The 7,860-nt window shown below is 40.2% G+C and overlaps 1 long non-coding RNA gene across 1 annotated transcript in view; it reads left to right on the top strand.

The window, feature by feature from the left end:
* Positions 1–3,900, top strand: part of LOC109919210 — an 11,496-nt gene extending 7,596 nt beyond the window's left edge. The window contains exons 2-3 of the long non-coding RNA XR_007266129.1: positions 3,589–3,702; positions 3,842–3,900. This is a non-coding gene — a long non-coding RNA (uncharacterized LOC109919210). The remainder of the gene's footprint in view (positions 1–3,588; positions 3,703–3,841) is intronic.
* The last annotated feature ends 3,960 nt before the right edge of the window (positions 3,901–7,860 follow it).

Consider the following 7,860-nt stretch of genomic DNA (forward strand, 5'->3'; position numbering starts at 1 on the left):
TGAAGAAGGGTCTAGGCCCGAAACGTCAGCTTTCCTGCTCCTCTGATGCTGCTTGGCCTGCTGTGTTCATCCAGCTCTACACCTTGTTATCTCAGATTCTCCAGCATCTGCAGTTCCTACTATCTTTGAGAGAAAGAAACCAGGCAAGTAGCAAATGTCTGCTGCCGTACATTTTTATGACAGTGATCATAAGTCTTTAAGATTTAAGTCTGTGTTTGTTGACACCCACAACTACGGATGTGTGCTGATCCAAAAACACAAAGACGCAGGGTTCCAGACATTATGTCGTCATGAAGGATTTTCGTGAGATGCCATAGGGAGAAACCTCCATGAGCAGAAACCCGATTGTGCATTGAAGTGTTGGCACTTTTAAAATGGAGTTTAGCGGCAGAGAATCAGGATATGAGGGGAGCGAATTGGAAACACAAGAGAGAATCAGAGAGGGAGAAAGAAATAGATGGGGAGAGAATCAGCAGGTGGTGGGAGAGAAGTTAAACATGGAGCGAATCGTAGAGGAACACAGAATCGGGAAGTGAATAGAGAATCAGAGAGGGAGATTCAGGTATGGGTCGCTCACACTCCCAAATCTTGACTCGTGTGCTGAGCACTCATACCCTTCCAAATACCCCTTTCCCGTGTTCTGATCTCCCTGGGTGGGGGAGAAGATGGACACTCCACCAATCCGCCCCACCTATCCCACATACCAATCTCCAACACTCCCTCCCTGCACTCACCTATCACCATCACACCTAAGTTCCCCAGCCCCACCCCTCCTCTCTATTTATTTCCAAGCTCCCTCCACCCTCCCCATTTCTGAAGAAGGGTCCCTTCTAGGCCCGAAACGTCAACTTTCTTGCTCCTATGATGCTGCCTGTCCTGCTGTGTTGCTCCAGCTCCATACTGTGTTGTCAGCACGACTGCCTAATGCCGTCCTGCCTTTCCCAAACAAATTCTTTTTTTTCTCCAATTGACATCAATTCCTCTCTCTAACAATCTTCCCTAATAATTCTCCATCCTATGTTATAAGGCTTGTCAGACAATGTTTTCCTGGATTAGTCTTGTGTCCCTTCTTCAACAAAGGATTAACCCTGGCTATTCAACGTTCTTCTCGAACCTTGCCTATGGATAAAAGGGCTACAAAGATCTCTGTCAAGGTGTCAGCAAACTCCTCTCTTGCCTTCTTCAGTACCCTGGGATAGATATTACCTGACCTTGGGGACTTATCTACGTTAATGATTTTGAAGATACCCACGGAATTCAGCTCCTGATACTGATGTTCCTGACATTTTTGTTAAACTACCAACCATTCACGTTCCAATGCAGTTGCAAGTCGTTAGGTGGATATAGACTTGATCTCTCACAAATTCAGAAGTTATTTCTTCTAACATCCCTGAATAAACATTTGTTTTCACCGTAATAATTAACATCCACTAACAATTGTATCTTCTTTTTTAGCATTGTTTTATCTGCACAATTGCAAATATAATGTAGTGATAATTATTATCGCCTCTTTTATGCTTATTATTTTTCAAGACACTATGTGGTCTCATTTAACATTCTCTAAGTTATTTTGATAGTTGTTCTGCCATTAAATTTGTAATGAAGCACACCAAAACCTATCAAGATATGTCCTTCTGTTCCTCCTCTATCCATTTCCTAACTGCATTTTAATTATTTCATTTCATCGTACTCAGCATAGTTATACTAGTGTGTGTCTTCGCTACATTCCCTGTGTGAATAGAAGCAGCACTGATTTAGCTCAAAAGAACATAGATAGAACATAGAACATAGAATCGTACAGCACAATACGGGTCCTTTTCCCACGATGTTGTGCGACCTATTATCCTACTCTAAGTTCGAACTCCCCTGCAAACCCTACATTTTCCTATCATCCATGTGCCTATCCAAGAGTTATTTAAATGTTCCTAATTCCACTTGTATCTAATTCCACTCCCACCGCCAACAGCGTAGTCCACGCACCCACCAATCTCTGTGTAAAGAACCCACCTCCAACATCTCCCCTACACTTTCCTCCTATCAGATTAAAATTGTGCCCCCTCGTAATACTTGTTTCCGCCCTGGGGAAAAAAAAAATCTCCAGCTATCCACTCTATCTATGCCTCTCATCATCTTGTACACCTCTATTAAGTCAATTCTCATCCTTCTTCACTCCAATGACAAAAGCTCTAGCTCCCTCGACCTTTCCTCATCAGATGTGCCCTCCAGTCCAGCCAGCATCCTGGTAAATCTCCTCTGCCATACATCTTCTGTGTGAATTCTACAGACACAGAGTATTCTTTATCTACTCTTCTCTTCTCAACACTTCATATGCTCATTGCTCTGTCTAATACTTTGATGCTGATCTACTCCTTTTGTCAGCCTCATGCGCTATCTATGGGTAGTAAATAAGCTATACTCGCCAGTTTTGCAGTGGCATTTCAATAGCTCGAGCCAAGCATACTGCTTGTGGCACTAAATGATATAGATACTTCCAGCAGCATAAACAGAGGAAATGCATTTGATACCTAACATGACAGATGCTGATTAATGGCAGGAAAATCCAATATTTTTATAAGCCTATTTGCCACTTACAACACCGCATTGTCAAAAATTCAACCATGTATCATAAAAGCATCAGAGAAAGTTATTCAATTCTATTTCACCTGTGAATTTCATTAACGTCTTGTGATTCATTTAATCAAGGACAATTTGGCCTTGCATAATGTTTGCTAACATTTCTAACTGAGTCTGTCAATTCCCTGTCTCTAAACATTGTCTGTATTCCAGACCTTCATGCAATGTTTGACACCATTGTTTTTGACGCAGTTTCCTGCTGACATTATTCGCTGGAGGCAGTATTCTCGTAAAGTATGTTTTTCGTTAACTGAAATCTGTTCTTTACTTTTTTTCATCCATTTAACATTTTAATCTGAACTTCTCTTCCCGTAGCCAACTTCTAAGTTAAGCCGTGTGCTCCTGGTGTGCTCAGTAGCTTCTACTCTACGCAATTCTAAAGTCCTCCAACTGGAAGTCATTGATTGCTAGTCCAACCTACGTAAAACGACATAAATGTATTTATTAATTTGTGAACTCAGACGTTGAAATCACTGTTTCTTCCATTGACTTAAATTATGGCCTGTGTCTGATTACCTTAAATCTGCCTTGGAAAAGTGTGTCGACCTGTATGAACTTCTCAAATAGAGAAGTAATTAACTCTTGAATAGTCATACAAACTTTCGACATTCACGCTTTGGAACTCAATGGTTTTAATCCAAGTTTGAAAAGAGAGTTTTGATCATTGGTCAGCATCAATGATGGAAAATTAATGACATTTCTTGACAGTTTAAAACACGTATCATGTTTTGCTAAACTATTCAATTGGATAATTAAAGTCTTGTGGCAACTGCAATTGCTTGCAGAAAGCATTTGATAGTTTGTCTTAAGAACCTTGTGGAGGAATCCTCTAGTGAGACATTAAGTTCTAATCCGTCATTGTTTCGAAATAATGTTCATGCCTCTCCCTAAACTTTCTGCCATACTGTGATAGCTCGGGTGATGAAAATTTTAATGGTAACATTACTTTTTCAGAACCAGGACGTCAGATCTGCCCTTTCTTGCTTTATGGAAGTTCGATTCTGATGATTTTCCTCCTTGTGGTTTCCACTGTAGTTGTTAGATGGGGCTGCAGGAACCAAAACGCAGGTAAGACGTGATGTCCCTGTGTTTTTACTCAAAATTAATCACATTGCTGTTGGATTTTATTTTGCTGTGGTCATTTATACGATAATCAACAAAATTTCATTGTGGAAATTGCAAATGTTTATGTTTCCCTTTGTATTAGCTGATAGAGCCAAGAAATATAATTTCTCAGATTCGAGGCATCGTGACAAAGAAAAGGAGGTGAGTGCAGGGAAATTGTCATTATCATTAGATTTCGGGTAAGAATTTAAGTCAGAAACAAAAACAAAAGTTTCTGGTAAAGTTGAGCAGGTCTTGGCAGCGTCAGTGAAGAGAAATAAAAGCTAACATCTCGGGTCCAGTGACCCTTCATCAGAACTGCTGGTAGCGAAGAAACTTCACCTGCACTTCACACAATCTAGTCTACTACATTTACTGCTCACAATGTGCTCTCTTCTACATTGGGGAAACGCAGCGGAGGCAGGGTGACTGCTTCACCAAACATTTACATTCTGCCTGCAAAAATGACCCTGAGCTTCCAGTTGCCTGCCACTTTAACACGCCACCCTGTTCCCTGCTAACATCCCTGTCTCAGGTCAGCTACAGTGTTGCAGAGAAACTTGGTGCAAGCTGGAAGAATAACACCTCATTTTCCTTTGGGGGCCGTGCAGCCCTCCAGAAACAGGATCGAGTTCAATAATTTTAGGGCCTGAACTCTCCTATGTCCTGACTCCCTTGTCCAAATACCGGGCCTTGTTACCACATGCTCTGCCATTAAACAGAACCTATTGTTAGCCATTAACAGCTATTCACCCTCGTAGCCAGATCGTTATTATGCCTTTGTCTGTCCACCTGCTCTTGTCTCTCTTTGGGCTCTATTCCCACCTATCATTGACTCCTTACCCATTCCCACGCCCTACCTGCAGCATATAAACCGAAGTTTTCCCAGCTACCATCATTTGTGAGGAAGGGTCACCGAACCCGAAATGCTAATACTGATTTCTCTTCACAGTTTCTGCCAGATCTGCTGAGCTATTACAGCAACTTGTGTTCATGTTTCTGATTTGCAGTATCCACAGTTCCTTTGGTTTTTATTTAAGGCAGATTGTGGTTGATAATAAGCTCCCTAAAAGAAAACCACGATGAATGCCCCAAAGCAGCATTGTGTAACTTTTTGGTCGAACTGACTAGATATGAAAACATTTTTATGGATTCTCAATATCAGTAATTTTGAGGACATCGGCACCAATCTAAATATTGTACCTGTATGTAACGATGGAAAATAGAAGGGTTAATTGTGATTAGGATGTTTATAATCTTTGATCTGTTACAAAGAGAAAGTGACAGGCATTTGGAATTGCTCATTACATTAAATGATGAAAGTTTAGTTTTCAATTCGACAGCATTGCGTATATGGATATTTTATATGAACCCGTTCAAATATGTTGTTCGAGGATGATGGAATTTGAATTTGAAGCATTTTACTCATAGTTCATGTTCAGAAGTAATATTTTCACATCAATTATGAAGACAGATTTGGTAGGATGGGTTATTTTCCTTTAAACAGATTGTTTTTAGGAGGGGCATGAATAAAATATCTAATGTTACGAGGGACATAAACAGTGTGGACAGGAATATACTTTTTTTTCCCTTTGTGGAGGAAGAAATGACTAGTGGCATAGATTTCAGATAAGAGGCAGATGATTTTGAGGAGGGTTGAGGACTTTACCTTTTCCACCTAGAGTATGGTGATAATCTAAAGTCTGTTGCCTGTAAGTGTGGAGGAGATAGAAATCCTCGCAAATTTTAAGAAGTGTTTAGATGTGCACTTGTTGTACTAAAGTATACAAGTCCTGGAGGTAAAGTTTGGTAAATGGGGCTACAATAATTGGAAGTGCTTGTTTTTTACTTGCATAAGACCGATAGGCAGAAAGGCCTTATTTCTGTGCTCCATAGCACGGTCACTCAACGATTTCGTTCAGAGGAATTAGTGAATTTCTTATTGGTTATTTAAAACAACGAGTTCAGACACATATGTGAGGTACATGGGGCTTGAAAACAGATTTTCAGGCCCAGAGGCCCTGATATTACGACTTCAACACGGGCCCCATTCATTAATGTGTCTTCGGATCCAGGCTAGGGGTGAAATTAACTGATAATTCCTATTTTTCATTGATTATTGATATTATATATTTTCTCCCTTAGACTCTTTATGCTCACCTTGCATTTACAGCAGAACAGACACTCTGATGGGAAATGAAACGCTGAGTCATCGAACAAAGCAAGATACGGAAGTTCATTCACACTGCTGTTTTAATTTTTCATTCAGTAAACAGTAAGGGACGATATTAAGCGATATCTCAAGCAAATATTCATCAATGTTATTTTGTGCTGACGTAGCTTGATACACATTAGTCTGAAATGTAAATGTAGAAAACCAGAAGAATAGACACACAGCCAGAAATCATGAATTTAAATTTAATCTTTTGTATCTGTTTCTTCATTTTTTTATTCTGAAATAAATCCTGAATTGAATTATAATTTAATTAAATATGGAAATAGTAGTGATCTAGTGATAATGTCACAGACCTAGCGATCCAGGATTCGAGGCTAATTGTCTGAGGTCATGAGATCTAATCCCATCATGACAGGTTGCAATGTAATGACAGTGAAATTAATGCATATTGACATGAGAATCCACCTGGTTCATTGAAGCCCCTTTTGAGAAGGACAACGGCCTTCGTTGCCTTGTCTGGCCCACATTCGACTCCAGATCCAGAGCAAAATATTTGATTCTGCCAGCTAATACAGGAAGATCACACCGATGTTGATGATGGAAAAATCGCAGGTGGTTAATGGATTAAAGATGATATTTTGTTGAGAGATTGGAAATAACGTCACAGACCTCCAAATGAGGAATCAACATTGAGCTAACGTGCTGCCCATAAAACCATCCTCTGCTATAATTTTCTGGGTGGCATGGTGGCTCAATGGTTAGCAATGGTGCCTCACAGCGTCAGGGACCTGCGTTCGATTCCATCTTCAGGCGACTGTCTGTGTGGAGTTTGCACATTCTCCCCGTGTCTGCATGGGTTTTCTTTGGGTGCTCCGGTTTCCTCCCACAGACCAAAGATGTGCAGGTCAGGTGGATTGGTCATGCTAAATTGCCCATAGTGTTCAGGGATGTGTAGATTAGGGGGATGGGTCTGGGTGGGATGCGCCAATGGTCAGTGTGGACTTTGTTGGGCCAAAGGGCCTGTTTCAATACTGTAGGGATTCCATAGCCAGTGGAAAATTCAGCTCCTATGTAGGCCACTTAAAAATATCAAAATCCCAAGTATTGATAAAAATTTAAGGGGAGGTTTAAGCAGAGGGATTGTTAAGCCAGAGACCCAGGTAACGTTCTGGGGACGTGGGTTTGAATCCCACCACGGCAGATGGTGGAATTTGAATTAAATTTAAAAATATCTGGAATTAAGAATCTGATGATGACCACAAATCCAATGTCCAATGTCGGAAAACCCATCTGGTTCACTAATGCTCTTTAGGGAAGGAAACTGCCATCCTCGCCTGGTCTGGACTACACGTGACTCCAGACCCACAGTAATGTGGTTGACTCTTAACTGCCCTGCGGGAAATTAGGAATGGGCAATAAATGTTGTCTGGCCAACCAAACTGCAATTTCGTTCTTAAATTGTTTCCATGGTTTGATGCAATATGTTTTCCAGTGTGTAATTAACAGTTAAAAAGAATATATATATATATATATTTACAGGTTACAGCAATGAATATGCATATTACAACAAATGTAACTTCACCTAATCAGCCATCAAATTAAAAAAATAGTGGTCACCCGACAGACTACAGCATAAAGTCATCACAAAAAGAAACAAAATGTTCAGAAAGGCTGGACGTTATGATTTGGATTTCTGAACTCCGTAATTACTTTAACATTCGATTACCCTGAAGCAGCTTGTTCATTTTTTGTTTGTTTTTTTTGTTGATGTTCCTGCATCGTGGCTCAGCCAGTGTGCATTTGGTGTTTTGGACAGGTATATGTTATTGTATATTTGTTGTCATTAGTTTCATTTCACTGATTTTGTTAACAGTATGTAGGCTACATTAAGTTGAGTTTGTTTTTCCTCTCTGTTATTTAAACCATCTGGTATGAATTGCCCAATA

Source organism: Rhincodon typus, chromosome 46, assembly GCF_021869965.1.
Source record: "Rhincodon typus isolate 14 chromosome 46, sRhiTyp1.1, whole genome shotgun sequence".
Lineage (NCBI taxonomy): Eukaryota > Metazoa > Chordata > Chondrichthyes > Orectolobiformes > Rhincodontidae > Rhincodon > Rhincodon typus.